Source organism: Cydia strobilella, chromosome 10 (genome assembly GCF_947568885.1).
Source record: "Cydia strobilella chromosome 10, ilCydStro3.1, whole genome shotgun sequence".
In the NCBI taxonomy this organism is placed as follows: Eukaryota; Metazoa; Arthropoda; class Insecta; order Lepidoptera; family Tortricidae; genus Cydia; species Cydia strobilella.
In genome coordinates, this window is record NC_086050.1 from 6,467,943 (window position 1) to 6,491,064 (window position 23,122).

The window sequence follows — 23,122 nt, forward strand, 5'->3', positions numbered from 1 at the left end:
CGCAATAAGACTATCTTTCTCTATCAAAGGGTGTCAGGCCCTTGAGATATACACACTGATGACAATACAATAATTTGATACCAAGTACAGTCGGCAATAATTAAGCTTGTTTTTACTTTTTTTAATATGTGAATTTGTGCCACGTTTCTGTACAGTCAGACATGACTGTCAGCTTAGTGAAAGGATTTCCGATTAATAAACAATAAGTAATTTTAAAACCATCTATCTCAGTCATTCGAGCTTTCGAAGTTATGCGCATTGATTGCAGTCTTAAAAATGAACTCTAACGTGCAAGTTATTGCTTGCCAATTAAAGGTATTTCCAATCCCCCGTATATCACCGGATGTATGTTAAAAAACTCGGAAAGGGTAATCAAAATTACTCATAAAATACACTTAACAAACATAGAAACTTTATTTCAGCTTATTAAAACTCATACTCGCATGGCAAGCTTATTGATAGTTTTAACCAGGAATATGTATGCAAAAAATATGAACGCCCTCCGTCTTTGCTTAATTAAGACGTAATATAACGCGGAACAGTAGTTTGGGATCAAATAACCGAACCGGAGCGGCGCGTTTCGCTACTGGGCGGTTCGGGGCTCATTTCATTTTAGCACGCTAATGATGCAGAGCATCTTTGTTTAAGTGAAATATCAGACGAAATACTAATAACGGCTTTTACTAGTACCTGGGCATTTTGACTTAAAAGTGTACCTTTTTTTTCGAAAATCCATCAACTTTTGGGTTATTTCTACTCAGAATCACGATTAATAATTTTGGACCATCGGTTAAAAAAAAATATGTCTCCAAAGAAATGTCAGTTTTGTAACGCATTTTCTCATGCACTTTGTATGGAACGTTACAAAACTGAAACCCAAAATTAGTATGAAAAACTGAGGACACATTTTTCTTTGTCTCATTCAATATTAGGCACTCGTGATTCTGAGTCTAAAAAACCCAAAAGTTGATGGTTTTTCAAAAAAAAGTAAATGGTACCATATTTGACTGTTACTCAACTTAGTAGTAAGTAGCATTTGCCTGTGAGTTTTTTACGTTGAACGCGTGAATTGCATACCCGTACAAACTTATGCGCGAGAATCAGCGTAATCAAAATCAATACATTTTTGACAGGAAAAGAGTGGTCTAGGACTAAGGATATAATATATTATACTAGGACTAGATAGTAATATATTATATTTTTTAGATATAGATTATTTTAAAGTTTAGGTACTTAGATAGGTATCTATTGATTGCTTACAGTTTTCAATAATAACTTGGAAATTCCTTGGCATGCATTGCCATTAAAATTAGTTATGTACCTATTATAAAGTTACCGTTAAAATAAATAATTCCCCGAAGAAGCACTAAATCGGAAGTTTAGAGATCAAGAAAAGGGGCCTTTGCCCAGCAGTGGGATACCAGTATAGGCTAGGAAAAACAAAATATAAATAATTACTGCGACTATGTCTATGCAATTACTAAGAATAGGTATTAATTATTGTTTCAAATCTTGCTTGTCACTTAACGTTCTACTTAAAATATCGTAATAATATAATATCAAGGAAACCTCCAACGATCACTCAGTTCCAATTTGCAAATTGGCAGATTAGTAGGCGCACTAAGACTGTGACTAATTCAGGGGGAAGACTTCTGAAGGAACAAATTTAGGATCAAAGGGAGTTCAGTATGAAAAGGTTTTCAAAATTAATTAATACGATATCGTCCGACTACCGTTTTGTAACTGAATTTGCAAAATTACTTTAGCAATTTTACCTGATCGAATGAGATTTTTGAGATGAGTGTTGCGATGTAAGTGCGTGTTACCGTGTTACCTAAATACCTACGGTTTATACCGTATATATAGGTAATTAGAAGCGCACTATTCTTAGAAGAAAATTTATTATAATATATAATTATCAGTATTTCTTTATAATTCATTAATTTAAGGGAAAGTGTGATCAGCCTTTTAATGAACCATTAAATAAGTTACATCGTTGAATTGAGCCTGTTGCCATTTCTTATTAAGATGTTACAGGTACCTATGTAATAAAAAAAATATACCAACTATGTAGTGCTCCTATCTTACGTAGCTAAAATAAATCTGCAGTGCCACATTCTGCTATATAATGGTAAAGATAAGTATAAGGAACTGACGTAGCAAGCAGAGATAAAGCTAAGGAAAGCGTGTAAAAAATGACGAACAAGTCAATTACACGTGATCCCGGATCTGCCCGGTTCCGGATAATTGATGTACGGACGCTGACAAGACTTTTTCCGATAAGCGGAATGACCAGAGTTAATTTGGTGATTAATACTCTCTTTTTGCTGGTAGATACTAGGCTCTAGGGTGTCTCAAATCATTAGATCAATCTTTGTAACAAAATAATTGCTTTAACGGCTATATTATATATTAACCGACTAAGCGCCACTTGCACCATCCGCTAAATCTGTTAACCCAGTGTCAAATTGTACTGGCAACCATGGTAACTCCAGGTTTAACCGGTTAACCCCGGGTTAGTGGAATGGTGCAAGTGGCCCTAAGGCGACACAAAATGAGGATCTTGAGTTTAAACGGTATGCTTTATGGCATGGAGTGTGTGGATATTTGTGAGAAAAATTACTAAACGCTTACCTAACTAAGCTAGATTAATAATTTGGAATCCATATGCGTAAAACCACATCATTACATTTTTTGTAACATTGCAACTACCCATTTTGATAAACTTTTTAGCGGGTTTCAAAATTAATTTAATTATGTAAATTAGTCATAAAGCTATTATTTTATTAATCTGTAATGTAATAACAAAATTTGAATGGATTTTTTTGTACAAACACTGCTTCAGCAAAATTAGAACATGATATTTCGATTAGTGAGATCGAAGTATCGTAAATTGAAAGAGGCATAGCCTGAAGCGCTTTTAACTTATTTTCTCATAAATAATTTCAACGCCGGTTGTAAAAGTTGTTAGTACATCTTTTCATTATTTTTGGAAAATATTACTTGCAGATAGGGAGTTTGAGTAGAGGTAAAATAAATATTAAATTCGTTGTTGGTTTTACCTCCTTTTATCTCTGTATTCGTAATGTGTACATAAGCTTAAGCAAACATACGAGTTATAAGTTTTTTGATCATTAGTTCAGCTTTTTATAGACCATAGCTGTGGCAAACAAGCATGAAACGTTGATGCTAAGTAACTCCAGAGTTTTAACGAGCGCGTTATCGACTCTTTACTGTTATATAAGGAGCCACTTTCGTCTCTCGCCTCGTCAAATATATAGTCAATATTCTCCGCCAGGAATAAAATACTATACACATATACGTACGGATGGAGTAGAAAGAGCAGTTTTCTTACTAGTATGACTCCGGTCTTCTGTATAAAAGGCTAGATGGTACTTTTTTACAGTCATGGAAGCTCCTGATTCGAGCTTGATGACATTTTGCGATGCTTTAACTCCCTTATACGCTGATTATTCCTTGAAATTTGTGTCTTGAATTTCCAATTGTAACCAAAACGACAGATTTTTCAAATGACTACTATTAAACCGGTCGCTGGCAATAAAGTAGAAATGTTGAATAAAGGAGGAATGTTTAAAAGATAATTACCGCCGTAATCTTATGCCACCGTAAGCGACCAACTGTCATTGATCATTATCGCATTTTTATTGCTTTGTCTCCTGTTGCCATATGGCGACACTTGGAGAGATAAACTCGTATACAATAGTATTTTTTAATGTAGCCGTATTGATTTTTAAATGAAAAACATATATAATTATGCTTATTAAGGTTTTATAAAGGTAGGTTAGGTACATATTATAATAAGACGCAGATTTATACAATTTCGAAAATACACATGTTACGGTAACAGTGACCAACATCAAACTTTTTTTATATCTATTTCAAAGGCAAAATTTTTTTTTCAATTAAATTAAGTCAAAGTCATCCTGTAGGATCTTAATCCTCCCGGCTATATTAAAATCGACATCAGGCACCAAAAGGCTAAATTAAAGGCTCAGCCTTAATCTACCTAAGTAAAGATAAAGGAAATCCTATAGACAAGACAAGATGTGGAATGAAGAATGAAGATTTCATCCCTCGCGTTACGATCAATCAATTTACCGAAAGTGACGGCAGTGAGCTCGTTTATATCAATTGTACGTATCAGTGTATCTGTAAGGCTGTTTCCGAATAAATAAATCACATTAATTCCTGTAATTCATCAAAACTCAGTTCAAGTCAACTCGTAGATGTCACGGCCTCGGTTTCATTCTGATAATTAATTTGTTTTGAACTCAAAGTATGAATTCAGTGCGGATGTTTCATCTCGTAACTCAATATAGAGGCCAATAATTCGTTTTGTTTTCTTGTGTATTTTGGTTTAGTAATAGGTAGACTTATACTTGCGACATCCGAGTTAGGTCACGTTCTGACGACGTAATTTTCGAGGTAGGTCAACTTTCTGAGGACGTCACTTTCTAAGGACATTTTTCTTTCTTTTTGATATTAAGACGTAAGTGGAGGACCCGTGCGAAATCGCTTTTTCATACAAACGTAGTCCCCATTTTTCTCTCTGGATATTAACATTATTGAAAAAAAAAAGTCAAACGTAGACGCATACCTATGTAATATTGTCTTCGGTTACCGCGATATCTATGGTTAATATACATCAAATTATGTAAAAATTTTCATAATGTCAATATCTAGAAAGGAAAATGGAGACTACGTTTGTATGGAGAAGCGGCCGTCCCCTTTCCTCTAAGATGGCGGACATGTAGTTTTTCTTAAATAAAATAGGTGAAGTCCTCAGATCGTGACCTAAGAAAGTGACCTGCTCCGCCTAAAGGGCGACATCGTCCGCTTAGATCGTTAAAAACGTCCGACAAATCTTGCCTCAAATAATTAAATGTAATATATACAAATTTAAAAGTAAAAATATGTATACTTTAATGTTATTGTAGTTTGTCACGCTATTTTTTAATAAAATATAATACAAGTTGTCAACATTCTATTGTTTTATATTTAAACTTCTGGCCTCTTAAAATGTCCGATTCACACTAGTAACAATTTCGAAATCAGATGCCGAGGCTGGGCGTGATACCAATTATTTTATTTCCACCGTACCGCTACCCGGCAAAAAGAGAAGCGACAAAACAACATACGATTTACAAGTTGTCACAATGTGATAAATCCGCATATGGCGTGACAAAAAACGATGAATCACTAATTACTGCAAAACAACTGTTTTTATTCTTTTTCGTTTAATGACGTAGCTTTTATTCAACACACATCAAAGTATAGGTGCGGTTGTATGTAAATGTGTTACTATTGTGTTTTGTCAGATCATTCGAAAAAACTTAATTGTCTCAAGTGAGTACTGCGACATTATATTTTTTTGTAATAAATAAGTATTAAGTGAGAATATAGAAAAGAATATACATGATTCCATGTATATTGTCTTTTACGAAATATATTTACGAAAACGTACATGTAATGTAAGCCATTATTTTTAATTTTTTTTTCGTGATATTTCCGATTTTTAAGTAGATATTCTCCTAATCGGGACAGAGCCGAATCTTACAAAACCAAAATTATTTCAAAAAATCGGTCCAGCCGTTCTCGAATTATAAATGGTATAACTAACCCGACTTTATTCTAAAATCATACATAAAATTCTTGTGTGTTTATAGTTTCTAAGTATGTGTATAAATTAGGGAATACAAAACCCGTTTTTATTTGTATGAAATTTCGGTTAATAACCGGTTATTAACCGGTATTTTCATACAATAAAAACCGGTTTGCATTCCCTAGTATAAATTCATTGCGTGTCGGACCAAAAGACGCCAGTTTATAACCACTGAAGAGATTTTTTCCATTTCTAAACATTCCAAGAAATAATTTTGAAAAGTTTGAAAGTTCCCGTATAATTTAATCGAACGCCGACACAATTCCTCAGTATCACACTGGGGGCACAAACGACGAACCTCGTTAGTGCAAAGACGCCGCTCATTGGATTAATTAGTTCTACGTTCGGGAACACGCCGACATACTTTCGTTGCCGTAACGCGAGGGCCGGTTGCCTAACCAACCGTAAGGGTCTTGAAGCGCATCTTGAGAATTCTATCAAGCCGGTCAAAAGAGTCAGAGGTCAGAGTTAATTAGGATTATAAAATTAATTCTATATAATAGGTATTAATTGAAATTCAGTATTTCGAGTAATAAGGTTTGAAGGCCTACCGCGAACCACGTTCGACGTGTTACCTCCCTGTCACACTTACGTACAAATTTTCAAATGCGGCAGAGAGGCAACACGTCGAACGTGGTTCGCGGTAGGCCTTTAGGTGTGGAGTTAGTCCGCACGGCACGTGTTGCTACTAGAAGAATACTGGCAGAGTTATTTAAAAAAACCAAATAAAAAAAACCCCAACACGCAAACGGATGAGCCGCTTTTGATAAAACAAGTCTAAGGACCACTGCTAAAAAACCTGATTATTAAATAAAAATTACCGTTCATCTGTTTAAGAGCTACGGTGCCATAGACAGATACACACACACATAGCGGTGAAACTGAATATATCCCTCTTTTTGCGTCGGCGGTTTAAAAAAACCGGCTAAGTGCGAGTCGGACTCGCGCATGAAGGGTTCCGTACCATTACGGAAAAAAACAGCAAAAAAATCACGTTTGTTGTATGGGAGCCCCATTTAAATATTTATATTATTTTGTTTTTAGTATTTGTTGTTATAGCGGCAACAGAAATACATCATCTGTGAAAATTTCAACTGTCTAGCTATCACGGTTCATGAGATACAGCCTGGTGACAGACAGACAGACAGACGGACAGACGGACGGACAGACGGACGGACAGACGGACAGACGGAGAGCGGAGTCTTAGTAATAGCGTCCCGTTTTTACCCTTTGGGTACGGAACCCTAAAAAATATCGATGGAAATAATTTACAATTTTCTTTTATAATAAATCATATTTACACTTGGTTCTATAGGGTTTAGCCGCGACCACGACCAATGAAACCTGTGTCGAAACGTCGGTAAATAATGGTAACAAATAAATTCGCGATAGACCCGATTGTAAATGTGATTTAATATGTGTTCAAAACGCGAAAGTTTTAAATGTTATAAAAAATATATAGGTAGATACATACTAAACTTATGCTAAATTGGTCGTATTGATATTAGAAAGTATACCCAAATAAAGTATTTTAAATACTTTATGGTTACCTTTTTTTGCAGTTGATTTTATAGGTATTGCATTAGTCCATTAATAATAATCGGAAAAGTGCGCCTGCCGTGTAAGTGCGCCTACCCCTATATATCTATATAGATTATATAGGTAAGCGCACTTACACGACAGGCGCACTTCGCCCCCTTTACGAAAAAGTGCGCATGTCGTGTAAGTGCGCCTACCCCTATATAACTATATCGACTAAATTAAAGGTAGGCGCACTTACTAGATGTAAAAAATTTACTAACATTTGTTTTAGTATCTACTCCATCAGCCCTACGTTTTAGTGGTAGAGACGTTCCACATTTTCATGTATATTTTAAGTTCGAGCGGTTCGCAAGTTTGTCTGATCCTTTAACAATGTTAGCCGAAGTTTTCTTTAGGTACCCTTCTTTGTATAATACGAATAGTTAATTAACATTTAATTGAAATACGATGTTACTGTTGAGGTATCATCGGGGGGTGGTTTCAGTAAATTGGAAAGTAATGTTTTCTGATGAAACGAACCTACCGTTTGGTGTTACAACATCATATATCAATATTTTATGTGATTGTACTGTAGTTTACTGTATTTGATTTAAAAAAAAATGTACACATTAATTTGACACGGTTTGCCTTCATAATATGGCAATGACATTGATAATTTTCTAGTTTCTAGACAGTAATCGGTAGTCACTGATAATTAATATTAGTCTAATCATGTAACCATACTGTATTTTTTTACTGTAATTAACTACTACCGGTAATTACTATCTCTCTAGCGCAACTGCTGAAATGCCTATCTTAATGGGTTCGAAAAAAAAAACTAGCTAACGAGCTGCATTCGAACTTTATAAATCTTATGTTAATTAACATTACTTGCATTGTATTTCAATCGTACTTAGGTATATGTATTGATGAGCGTGAGATCCAAAGTCAGTAATATCAACACAAGTTTTAAAACAACTATCGAATACAGGTACTGTACAATAAACATTTGTCCAAATTGTTTGAATTAAACTTCCTTGTGCGGTAGTATGGTCGGTAAATCGTTGCAAATGAAAAGCTCTGCTTCGTTCTCGCCAGTTTCCGTGATATTTGTCGGTAAATAATAGACATCGTTAGTCGTTCGGCCAGTTTGGGGCGTTACTTGCTCAAGTCATTGAGTCAATCGTTTATTACGGACTTGTTGTGCAAACTTTTACGCCGATATGAGATTCGGGAGGTGTGGAGTGGTAATCTGTTTTATCTATCTCATTGAAAAACAAAAATAGCTCTTGAATAATATTTGTCTGTCAATTCGAATTAAATATATTTTTCAATTCACGTCAAATAAAATATAGTTGAAATAACGCGTTATTTTAAACAGTCAGTTAATATGTCAGAAAATGTAACTTAATAAGTAGCTAACTTTATCTTCGAGATCTATAATAAAGTATTCCTACTTTTAACAGGTAACCATTTCGGTTTAAATGTATTAGTTTAAGTATTAATATTATACTAATACTCCACAACGTTTCTGTTCTTATTTAGAAGAGTCATTTCTGACGTCAGGCTCATTAGCCGAGGTAACTGGTCATTTTCCTGGTCAGTTGCTTAGAAAAGATTTCTATCTACGAAATTGCCATTTCTAACGATAACGAGCAATATTATATCGATCGGGTTGATTCCGAATGTATCATGTGTACATTCAGTATGTAATTAATGATGCGTTGTGGTTGACCAAACTTTTATTTATATAGCGTAATGCATACGATAGATACTTACTTACTTACTGCTGTGGCGCGACGACCCGAAGTGGATCTTGGCCTCCGACACCAAAGACCGCTACATGCTACTCTGTCCAAAGCCGTTTCTGTCCAGTCGACGGCGCTGAGTTCGCTGAGGTCTTTCTGCACCCTATGTACCGCAGGAAGTAGGTCTGGACGCTCTAGGTACCGCCGGAGAGACGAAGTGCAGAAAGACCTCCGCGATACGATAGATGCATTGTTTGAAATTAGTTTTTTGATACTCTTACACAGATACTATGCGATTATAATACACATATAGGTACATGTTTATTTCAAGTATTATTCGCTTCGAATAATTAACTGGACTTTTTTGTGCCAACCATTGCATAATCTTATTGTAATTTGTGGATAATGTCGTTGGCTATGCGTATGTTAATTTTACCTGCACTACTAAATGTAACATCATATTGTATAGTTGTTTGTTATCCCTAAAATGAATAAAATAAAAATAAAAAATAAAATAAAGATATTTTTAGACATAAATATTCCCAAGACAGGAATTTATTCGCACTATCACAGAAATAAATGTTTTTATCAGCATCGTAGGTAAATTTACAAACTAAAACTAGGCTACAAAACAGTGCGGTACTACGTGTAACTCAATTCGACCATTGAACATCTTACCTGAAATTCATTTTACAAACTATAACCGATTGTACTACAAAAGTTAACTTAATTCCGATTACATTTTAACTTTTTTGCTTTTTTTTTTTTTTACTTCTTCAACTTCAACATTTATTCAGCAAATAGGCTACAAGGGCACTTTTACACGTCAACATAGAATTTACATACAAGCATCAACAATTATGATTATAAAATCCATCCAACTGCAAATATCAATTCAAACGCATGTCCTATGTCAGCGAATTAAGAACTTGAAGTTTGATAAATTTATTAACCAAAAAAACAAAAAGGCATACCATCAGATCCACAGCGCAGGCTTCGTCACATTACAATAAGCTCATCCACCTCAGGTTTCGTCAAAACAGAACGTTCGTTTACACGTAAGTTATCTGCAACACGCATCGTCAACATTGAAATTTTACTTTTTTGCTTATTTTACTATTTTAATTTAAAATATATTAATGAGTTTTTTAATTTGTTCTTTTTTTTAAACTTTTATTTATATATTTTTAAAACGACATATTCATTGAATAAAACGTTATTTAGAATAATCCTGCATCTGGATTAATTATTCCATTTTTTATTCTTCATTTAAAATAAAAGTCATATGATTTATTCACTTTAATTTTATTCTGGAATAACGAGTGCAAAAATTATTATTATAAAATCGATTCAAATAAGAATTAAATTTCTGTTTTTATTCTTATTCTTATTCAAGATAATTTTTGCCTAACTCTCTTCGTAGTTTATAAGTACATTATCAATCGACAACGACATCTGTAAAATATTTGTATGTACGTAGATATGTCAGCTATAGGTTAAATCAAAGATCCTAGTTATTATTTTATTAACCAAAAACTTTTTAAATGACTTAGGAAAATTAAAAACGATAAAACTGAGAAATTTAAAAGCTATTATTAGAGTTGAATATTATAAATGCAATATATGGCTTCGTATGCACAAAAAGAATCTCACATTGTTAAGATGCACATCATTCTATGAGTGCGTATATTAAATTTCTAATATCTCATACTGGTTCTAAGAAGAAGCACCATCAAGCATTCTCACGGGCACATAATATTTGCTAGGTACGTTAACGTCGCATTATACCAAAAAGGAAAACACTTGCAAGTGTACGCGCGGAAGAACAATATTTAGTTAGTCTAAAGCAAATATCTTAAATGCAATATATCTAATGGTGTTTTAAGTATTTCCTGACAAAACATGCTAAAATTGTTTAAGGTTTCGTGTTTCCGATAAATATATTAGTTTAAAATACAACCACTATTTTCGTATGTTGAATAATTTTAACTTTTTGAGTAATCCACCTCCTGATTAAGTTTTAAAAAATGTTTAGTAAATATGACAAATTGACCTGGACACATCTTGCCTTAACTTGTTAGTAAGTACGTGTTGGCCAAGAAAAGAGATCGATGGTTTAGATAATTAGGCACACTCATGATGATGTTTGATGTGTCATTCATTTTATATGAAGATTTCTAAACAAAACGATCCGTTTTCATTCGTATTTAGCGCACATATAGCAGATTACAACTAAAACTTCAAAAGGCCAACGGCTCAAGCAATTCAGCTCCAACAACTTGAACTGAAAGTTACTCCGGTTCTTCCTCACTCTACGGCGCCCCCACGTTCGTGTAAACAGTGTTAAGTGTTTCCCTATTTCCCTTCGACATTAGTCGACAATCCGGTACGGAATCTGGTGGTTACTCCGGTAGATATGTTTTATTGATTCTTGGAAGGCTTGTAATTAGCAATTAAGATTTGAATTCGATTTAAACAAAATACTTTTCGAGAGAGGTAGTTGTTTAATAGAGGTACATCTATTCTATCTGTGAAAATGATGATGGATTTAGAATGATGTGCCGTTCTGAAGACCTGACATATGAATATGAATATGAATATGAATAAGTTAATCTTACTTTATTTTCTTATGCCGTTGACTTTACCGTGTGTTAGACGGAATGTTTAATTTATTTAGACGGAGTCCCGTTGCGCAACCCTGCAGCCTTATTTATATATGAATAATAAATAATAATATAATATCAATTCAATATTCATATCAGTGGTTCCCGTTTGCACATGCACTTTAGAGCGAGCGAGCGCACGCGATGAATTTGTTTTCTATACCATTTGAGGCAAAAAAGGCACATAGGAGAATAAAGTCCCCGGCAGAACCTAATTACGCCAGTAATAAATATTCACTAGCAATAAACTTGAGGAATAATTTATGGACGTGTAAGCGTTTAATTTCGACACGATTTAGATTTGGGTGCTGAAGATGCTGAAGTTACCTTCACATAGAGGATTTTAGTTTTGAATTTTCGGCATGCATGTATTACGAGCGCGTGTACAATATAATACTGAGTTTAAGGGAAGTAATAAAGCAATTTTTAAGCCGTGAAACGTTTCTCATGTGAACATTGTCACCCTCAAGGTCAAGGTCGTCCTGTTTAGGGCCTATTGTACAGTTTTCTATACCAGCAGCCTGTGGTGTGATTATACCGAGGAACAGTACAATGCTCTGCGAATCCAATATAATGATGCGTTCAGTGCTGGTGGGGTTGCCCCGATTCTGCAGCGCGTCAGGGATGTTCGCGACAGCCCGGCTACACTGCTTCTATGCGGAAGCGCTGCGCATCCATGGTGCGCCGGGTTAGGGGCAGCTCCACCAGCATCCTGAAAATGATTGCGAGCAGGTTTGACTGCGCATATGTGAACCATTGTTGCATGGCCCAGCATAAGAAAAATGTTATATATGACAATTATTATTAATTAATGTATGTAGTTGTACAAATTGTGTAATGTAAATGGGACTAAAGTGTAAATATTAACTAGTAAAAATTTGTAATTTATTTGTCATTTTTATTTGTAATTGAATTTTTATTTTATTTTATTTTCGTCTAGTTATTGTAATTTTTATTTGTAATTTTAATGTGTGTATGACTGGTCTCAAATAAAAGCATTTTATTTTTTTATTCTTGATTTTTTATAAATAAAGTTATAAGAGGTAATACGTCTTGCTGACACACGCCTTGCGGTCCATGAGTAAAATTATGCAGTTTCAACAAATTAAAAATGATTCTATTGATTAATGATTACAAAATGATGCAGTCTTAACAATTTAAAAAGATTCTATTGATTAATGATTATAAAATGATGCAGTTTCAACAAATTAAAAATGATTCTATTGATTAAGGATTATAACATGATGGTTATTAATAAATTCAGTACCTCAGCATTTATTTATTTAAATAATTTCCATCACCCCCTCCAATGCATTTTTTCATCATCATTGTATTTGCATCAGCTTTTAAATTACTATAATTAAAAATCTAAAAAACCCCACTGTACTAAGTTTTTCTTGTTATTATTGGAAACTAGTTAAAAAGTAGCATTAAGCTACATCGTAATAAAATCAAATCGACTTTCTGTTGTGTGTATCTATGCCGTATCTTAGTCAACACGATATAAAATACACACATATGTACATTGTTAGTAAAATGTATAATAATAGGCTTTCAAACAATATCAATGTCGCTTTGTTATCTCAAGGTAAAAAACAAATTGATAATACAATCTATTTTCATCTTTTATACATTTCTGCTAAAATAATAACGCGCAAAAAACTATTTTGCGTTTATATTTTCAAAATGTTTTCACTACGAGTAACAATATTTTTTGCTAGCATATCCGGAGCATGACGGAAACTAAAATTGTGTCATTTAAATAATCCACCGTATCACGTTCGGCAAATCCCCGCGGTACTATCCGTAGCAAGCTCTTTATCTAGGGAAAGTACAAAGTTTCATTAAACTTGTAGGTACAATTAATTATAAGCATAATTAACGAGCTCAAGCAACCACAAATTACTTGGTTTATTACTTAGTCTTATTTTATGAAACTACAAGTTACAAGTTAAGGCAGACATTATGCTTCGGAGCTTTTATTATTTTACTTCTCATCTAAAACCACAGGCCAGTTAGCAGAAAATCATTATATGAAAAGTTAAACAAGCAAACTCCGCAGTTCCATAAAAGAGTCAAAATTTATTCCAGAAACGTTTCACAAAGTACGCGGTACGACCTAAAATAAATAGAAAGCATTACTCCTAAATGAGTGCTATCAAACTCATAACTGATGCCTCACAGGAACAAATTCTAACAAGTTGAAATTCGCACGCAAACGAACGCAATTTCAAATTCTAAACTTGAAGCAACTCCACCGCGAATACGTACAGGGAACTTTCGCAAAACACGTCGTTGATATTAAATACAAGTTAAATAAAGACAGTTTGCCTAAGTATTGTTAGCTTACATGTATCCTATTTGAAACAAGTATAATTAAATACCAGTTCCAAGCGCGTTACTTAAGACATTTAATTTAATAAATTAGCTCCTAAACAACATCGAAGTTTCGGCATCAGATTACATATCGGGATTTGGACGTGCAAGGAATTTTTGGTCGTTATACTCGTTATTAATTTTCGAGACAACTGTGATTACAGCTGAATATGAATGCGTGAATTAGCAAGGTTTTTGATTAGATTTGTGTACTGCAAAATTTTAAAATTAAAATGTTGTACAACTATAACACAGAAACCTATTTCTTTTTGGTTATTTTTACCTTTTGTCTGTGTATGATAAGGATGCTGACAGAATTGTTAGCCATCTTTTTGGATTTTTTTCGAGAACAATTTGTTTTGCTCTATACGGCACAACCAAGATTTGAACCACTACACTCACTACATTTGAACAAATACCTTTAAGAAATGTAATTTAACCGCAAGCTTTAAAAATATATATATTATGGTCTTGTACTATAATTGCTCACTTTATCAAAATCCCAAATCAAGCTTGCTCAATAGACTGTTTAACAGTACCATGTATGTACGTACTGTATGTACTTATAAATGCAACGATTTGCTAAAAAAAGCCATTAGGGTGACGTTAACATCAGACACTTGCTTCATTTGACAGTACAACTAAGCGTACTTTACGCCTCTATCGCTAAACACATATCACATCTTTGTCAAAGTCATCTAATCGATGCGCTTACACAATCCTTGGACATTACGAATGACTCCGAGATTATCCTCCGCGTGTCAACCGATAACCGGCCGGACCACACATTCATCGCATTCGCCTCTAATTAAATCCCTTTATAGTCTGGCCGGTGGTACATAAGTCAGGTATAGCGAGATAAAGATTAATGCGTTCTTGTTAAATAATTTACGGTGCTGATATCGAACCTGGTATACCATTTTGCCTGTCCGGCTGGTCGTTCCGTTCAATTTAGCAATTTATTTTTATAAGAAATTATGGCGATTATGTTGTTTTCGGTTGATTGTATGGCGTGCTATATCCCTGTTTAACTGTGCACTGATATTGATAGATTAAAGTTGATTCAACTAATGGAAACGGAATTAAATATTGTATTATAAACTTTTATAATAAAGGATCGGTCGGAGTGGCGAGCCTTGGGGGAGGCCTATGTCCAGCAGTGGACGTCTATCGGCTGACATGATGATGATGATGATGAAACTTTTAAATTAAAATGCGACTTATAATAGTATTTTTTGCAACAGGTACATAACAAGGGATGAGTTTATTCGAGAATTTTAAGAGCTAATTATTTATGTACCGTATACACAATATTTAAATGCACGGGGCCCCGCGCGCCGCATTTATGAAGTTCATTTCGATCTCACTGGCTGTCATTTAAGTCTACAAATAAGAATAAGAGTGCTGGAGTAGAAAAACATACTTAACAGTTGTCTTCCTCCGGTCAGATCATTAGCCATTACATAGGTTAATATTTATATTAGATCTCGATATTTTTAAAATACATAATCAAACAATTATGTATTTGCTCATAGCTTAATTTTCCGGATATGTCAAAAAAAATTTTTTTTTTTTACTCGCGAATGATATCCTAATAAACTTAGAGCATTATTGCAGTTGTTACAGAAAACTGCCTGAACTTTTAAATCAGTGTGACAAAATACTTACTCGAGATAACTTTCAAAGTTCGAATAGCTAAAGTTGTGTCAGATTAGTCCTCTACTCCTGATCCGAGGATTTATTCAGAAACAAAATCCAGTACCAACATGATATTAATTTAAAACTGTTGTTAATAAAAAGCACTCGCACATATCTGGCATCGTTGTAGAGCAAGCGAGCGCACGAATCTAATACATTTTTGATATCATTTTAGTATGTATAAATTCTCGTTGAGAATAAGACTCAGTTACAACTCGGATCAAACAAACACGCCGACTAAGACCAACGTCTCCTTAATGCTACCGAATGCTCTTCCTCCTTTAACCAAACAAAACTTCTTTATAACTGAACTACGCACTTTTAGGATTTTGACAGTATTACCTATTCTATTGTTATACCTTATATGGTGTACCTATGTAACGTTAATACATTACATTTGGTAATCCAGATACACATAAGACTGTACTAATTACTGCTAGAATTGAGTAATACTTTAATCCAGAATGTTCGGGTAGTCTAATGGGACTGTTATCTTAAAATATTACTAAGGCATTTAGACTTCACTCGTAACACAAAGTACCCTAACAAGATATATTTGATATTTATTTATTTACACAAAATTGATTATAAAAATAAATGAAACTTGTTATTATTTAAGAAATAAAAGGAAACAATAGTCTCTTTTCAAGGATGTTACGTAAGCATTTGTTAAACAAGGTTGCGTAGACAAAATGCCAATTATTAACGCTTCGTAGCGAATGAAACGCACTGTCTCTGTCGCGCGATAATATGAAAGAGTGATAGAGAGAGATAGCGACGCTACGCTACGGAGCGTGAACGATTGGCATTTTGTCTACGCACTAGGGATTCGAATAATATCCATCAGTATTATATTTTATAGTAGTGAAGTACTTAGGCATACCTAATGTTATAATTTATATAATGATAATATAATAATATTATATACTATATATAATTATTAGTTTCTAATTATTATATACTTACAATTTATTTATTATTGTACTTACAAATATAGGCAATTTGTAGTATAAAATTATTTGTAGCATATCTAATTTCCTTTTCTTCTTTGCAAAATCTCGATGTACTATCTCAGTTTGACCCTATGAGTGCAGTAAGTCCGCTATTTGTACATTGTTGTATAAATATTGTGCAATAAAGTTTAAATAAATAAATTGGTAACTACATCTAAATTTTGATGTGAAAAATAAAAATAAATTTAATTCTATGAACAAGTTTGGAAACAATTTAAATTATTTTATTAAATATTGTGATTTGTGTTTTTTTAAGTAGTCACACTACTATATATAAATTATATATAGCTAAAGACGCCGGTTCGAATCCGGCCTTCACCACTGGAGGGCTTCGTCACTTTTTTCTTTAATATATGACATCTATTACAGTTTAAAATTTAATTCTACTTATCTACTATTTCCATTAGCAATGGAACGCAGCATACTGGATGTTCGTAGAACCGACCGTATTAGAAACACGGACCTGCGTTCTAAAACTGGCGTTGTGGATGTGGGCGTGAAGGCCGCTAAGCTGAAATGGGACTGGGCAGGGCACATCTGCCGAATGCACCCAGAACGCTGGGCCAAATTAGCTACGGACTGGATCCCACAGGATGGATCTCGGGGCAGAGGAAGACCCAAACGGAGATGGCGGGACGACCTCGATACATTCTGTGTGGAGTGGCGGGAATGTGCTTTGGATAGAGCCAAGTGGCGGGAAAGAGGGGAGGCCTTTGCCCAACAATGGGACACACGAACAGGCTAATAAATATATATATATATATATCTACTATTTGCTCTTAGGGACTTAACTTTGCAGAAACCTTCCGTGCAGGAAATGTTATATATCATTATTTTAAAGGTATTAAAATTCGTGTAACAAACATTTTTAATATTAATAATACTCTTAACGTGATTATAGCATCCGGATCACAAAGTCTCCCCTAGCTGTCCTAAATAACAGTAAAGTTTGATCAAGTGGGAAACGTTCAAAGTTTATACTTCCCGCAGGAAGAGAGATTAATATTCATGAGACTTAACTCGAGGAAAACTTATTTCCACGTCAGTATCTGTCCGTCTGTACATTTGTAATGAAACGCCTTCTAACAGTCGGTTTTAATAGGTACTTTTAATTTGTATTTTATTAAGTACTGAAGCGTCCGTAGACGAACGGTGAGGTGTTAACTTTGTCGTGATAAAATGTTTTCGTAATTCAAATTTACTTGCAGGTAAACTTTTTGATGGTTATGTAAAAGTTACAAGGCTTGAAATTGTTACATAGTTTACGAATAGTAATAAGTAGATTAGGCGAGGCGCGGATGTTCATATCCATTCACGTGATTGGTATTTTTTAGTGAATTCTATTCTTATAATAAAATAAGGGTGAGAGTAGCTACAGCTAACAAAAGCATGTGTTTTTCATGCAGATTAAAAAAGAAAAAGAGACAAAAATCTGTTTTCAATTTAGGTTTTTAAACATTGCTCAAGGTCGTTATCTCATCTGAGTTTTCCTAGTATGTAATAAATCTAATAATTATAGCAGCATATGTTTGATTGTTTTGTTCAAACTACACACGTTCTCCAAAATGAACAAAACATTAAGAACAATTGGATTTAATCAAACCTTTATCACCTGAAGAACAATAAAAGATTCCATTAGGTGGGAAGTGAGTTCCCTCATCTTATCAATGTAGTCCGGTAATCAGGTAAAGAGGGAATCGTAATACCCTCCACCGCCGTCCGACTTTTTTAATTAACAACGGATCTGTTTACTTTCCTCTATTTCGTCGAGGTATTTTCGCCCTAGGGATCTTTTTTAATATTGTGTAGCTGCTCTGGATGAATCGTGGACGTCGCTTTCAGATCGTTTTAATCAAAGAAATAGAGAATTAAGTTTTCCATCAAATTATTCAGACAGAAACAATGCAGCAACGTTTTTACTTTATTTCGTTGTTCTATTTCAGTTTTCTGTATGCGCATCTAAATAAATTCAATACAAGCTCTTAACATGTCTTAATAGCAGCTGAAGATTAAAGTCATTAAAGTAATTAATACTTTTACTTACCGCAAAGAAGCGGGCCGATGAGACCATGACAGGCCATGTTGAGTTTACGGTTCCATATTAAAAATACATCTAGACTGAACTGAGAGATGGAAGTGAGGTTTCGCAAATGAAAATTCAAGTTGCAGAATCCTTATGGAATTTTTTTTTAAGAACTACCAGCATAGTGTTGAAGCAAATGCTATGGCGTGTGTTCTGTAACTTGAATTAATTTGTGTCCGGTCCATGTTGTTCATCAAATTATTAATATATTAAGTTGTTTCACTTCGGTGTACATTTGTAGTTGTTTTTGTACATTTATAGAGGATTTGTACATTTAGAGATATTCTCACTCATTGCTCATATACGATTTATTTTTTTATTTCTTATTTTTATTTTGTAATTTTGATATATTGCATACTGTAATATATGTAGGTACATATTGTATCACATACTGTGCAATGGTATCATAGCGTATACTGTGTAAAATATTATTATATTCAATTTCTATTTGCGAATATTTGTTACTTAAAAAGTTAAACTAATATTTCATAGCTGTTGGAATTCCTTGTATAAATAAATAAATAAAAGATGTAGGTTAGGGACGAAAGACAGAACCCTAAGTTTATTTTCGTAAACAAGAAAAGTATTAGCATAAAAAAGAACGCCATTTTTGTTACAACAAATATGAGCAAAGTCTTTCACGTCATTAGCGTCGGCCACAAAGCTCATGTGATACCGGCAACTCCGAACTGTGATAAAACGTGCTTTGTGAAATATTTTCTTTTATAACTTTTTAATGCTGTGGTTACTTAAAGGACTTTAAGTAAAGATGTTTCTAAGCTCCTTATCCTTAATAGCTAAGTGGGACAAAGTGGCCATGATTTGAATATACTCACTTCCATTGAAGCTTCTTGACATAGTTATATTATATAATATTATCTTATCATGTCGTTTGTCTTGTGCAAAATAATTTTCTAAACCCATAATAACACACTAAAGAAACACCTACTGACACGTGTAAATTTATCAATTTCCGCCACCTGGTTGTCTGAAATAGATCGCCTGTTAGCAATAAGACCGCCCGTTGTTTACGTCCAATTGTGTTGGTGTTTTCGTTCTGTATTATTTTCTTCTATTGAGGTGTGCCATAAATTGGCAATAAAGAGTAGATATTTGTATTCAAAATAATAAAAAAATTGTCTGTCAATAGGTCTTAAAAACTCTTTCACAAGTAAATAGAATATTTACAATGAATTTTTTTTTATACCACATCGGTGACAAACAAGCATACGGCCCGCCTGATGGTAAGCAGTCACTGTAGCCTATGGACGCCTGCAACTGTAAGTATCTCTCATGTGTAAGTATTTGTATTTGTAAAGAGAGAGAAGATCATCTGCTTGTCCTAAAGCTAAGATATTCATAACATAAATGACAAAAGAAATCGTATCTCGCGAAAGCAGTAAAGAAAGACAAAAATAAAATTTTCAAAGTGAAACGGAAAGAAAACGCGAGGTAATTGCCTTTATGACTGCCCCAAGATGTCGTCCTAGAAGCCAGTAATGAGCACTTTGGAGATCTTTTTAGGTCCCGATTTCCTGCGTTTTCTTGCCCTTTAATGTTATGAAATGGCGTCTTTTAACATTTTTGCAGATTTCCGGTTGGATCATTAAGAAATCGAAGTTTGAAGTAATGAATAAGAATGATTTTTTTGCAGCGTTTTGATGTGAATTGAAATAATTATGTTTAATAGTCCTACTAATCTCTGACTATAATTTGACTGACAATAATTAGGTACCATAGTCATAATCTTCTGTTTTTTTTTTTCAAAAGCTAAATGTTTGTCATTAAAAATTTTGTTACACGTTTATACGCCTATTTAAATCAATTATATATCATATTTCGCAGTTGTCATGAATTTCAATAAATTCATATAATATATTTGTCTTATTTAGAAAGTTACTATTAAATACGATTTTTACGTTTGTTTCGTATATCTTGTCATTAAAAGAACAAAAAACTTTCAAGTGTATTTTTTGAATACATTGATTTAATTTTGTACTAAGATAAATAAATTTGTGACAGAACAAAAACTGAAAACGTCTCAGTAAATGTAGAATTATTAGAAATAATGCTTTCTTAGATGTAGAGAGCACTTTGAATATTTCAACATGCTAAAAATCGTCACAAAATCACTCTTAAACAATTTTCTTCAGACTTTTAACTTGAGCATTTACCGCATTGAGCAAGGAAACATTCAGATAGGAAGTGGTCTTGCCATTACAGCTCATTTACTTAAAAAGCTTTTACAGGAGACTTAGCTTTGTCCCTGACATTTATTTTACTATACCTAGGTAATATTAGGTTCCAGTGTAGGAATGATGAAATCGGTTGGATTAGGCATATGTGATATGGTCGGTCATTACTGTAATTTGAGCACTATTAGAAATTTTCAAACTCACGTTAAATTGATCTTGATTTATGAAATGGATTTTTGATATTACGATTAAAATAAATTAATTTTTATTTTTTTGGAATGGAATTCCTCTTTATATTTTCGCTACCTAGTCTTTACTTCTCTTGCTTTGTTTGCTTAATATTTATATACGCTGTTTACGTAGATTTATGTAGTGTATTACTGTCATTTAAATAATTTATGTAGTTTATGTAGTGTATGTTTCATTGCTTTTAGTTTAAAAGTAACGTATTACAAGGATATTTTTTATCACTAGACTTATATTGACCGGGATATAGACCGTGATTACCTTTTGTATTATTTGTGAGCTCCCGATATTTCGACGCAGTTACATGCATCATGTTCACGGGTGACTGAAGATAGCGGGTGGGTGTCAAAGTTGTGTAGACAGCGCTCTGTCTACCCTCATTCTTGCGCGTCGGCTGCGTTCACTTTCAACGTTACCAACGGTTGCATTCACACTTGTTGGTCCGGTCGCGGTATATTTATCGTTGTTTTGCACTACCCTTAGCTTATTTCTTGCCAACTTGTAAAATCCCCCTAATAAAAAATAAATAAAAAAAACAAACGTTTCGACTTAGCATTTTATCAGAGAGTACTTAAGCTATGGCATCTCAGGTGTCATTATCTAGCGCTTACCTACCTGAAAAATTCGCTTTTAGTACTCTTGCATGCTTAGTTGACGGAAGACTCACAAAGTGCCCGTGAGACCGCTAAGTGTTTTTCAAGGCGAAACTTTTCTATCATAGATTTGCTTGTACAAGATTATGAAGTGGAGGGAGGTTTTACGTAGTTTTAGAAGGAGCATTTGTTAAAATTAAGTGGGTTTTATGTAGGTTGTAAGTTGGTTAGCTTGTTTTATTTATATCCATCATAGAGTAACTTATACTAGAGCGGTACTGTCATAGTAAATTTTGTAACCCCAGTAAATTCACTGCCATCTGTCGACACACTTTAAAACTAAATTGAAGATTTATAAAAATACGATAAAATGTATTTAAATATGGATAAATGATTTTTTTTATTTGCATTAATTATTTTTATGATTTTGACCCATGTTCTTTCACTGATATGCGTTTAAATTGTTAAATAACAAACGAAACCGTCAACGCCATCTATACGACAGTAGGCCAAAGCTAGTAGCGCCCTCTGAACGAGAATCAAATTTTCTTGATTTTCGAGGCACGTTTTTTCCTTAGACTGTATCCATCTATTACGGAGTTATATCTATTTTTGATATCCATGTAGTGAATAGAGCCCAAGATCATGTTTATATTAAGAGTAATTTTCTGTAGATACCCTAATCAGTTTTCTTATCTTATATTTTTACTAGCGACCCGCCCCGGCTTCGCGCGGTTAGTTCAACTAATTTACACAAAAAGTCTATCTATAAAAAAAATCTAAGAAAGATCTAAGCACACATAAGGACAGACGAACGGACAGACAGCGGAAAACGACTTTGTTTTATACTATGTAGTGATAGTACCTACTTACTTACTCGAATGTACTTATCTGAAATAAAATTTGATTGATGTAGGCCGCCATCATCAATCTTACAATATTATCGATCAATTTTACAATATTTTTGCGGACTGAATTTCTTTATAAATATTTCAATTTACGAGTATATTAACATGACGTGACACCAGATTCCAAATAAAAACGAGCACTGCAAAACTGAAATGTAATTATACGTAAATAACGTGACGTGAAATTATATATTTTTAAATATTATTATGCCTATGTCTATGTTTACCCGCAAAAAAAAACAATATGTGTATAAATGTTTTGTGTTTTCAAATAACAACTGTAATTGTTGTTATGAAAATAATAAAATCAATTATGATGTTTCATATCTGCTGATACAGTTACGTACTCCCCAACCTCAAAAAGAGAGTTCACTTTAGAGGTAGGATATAATGAA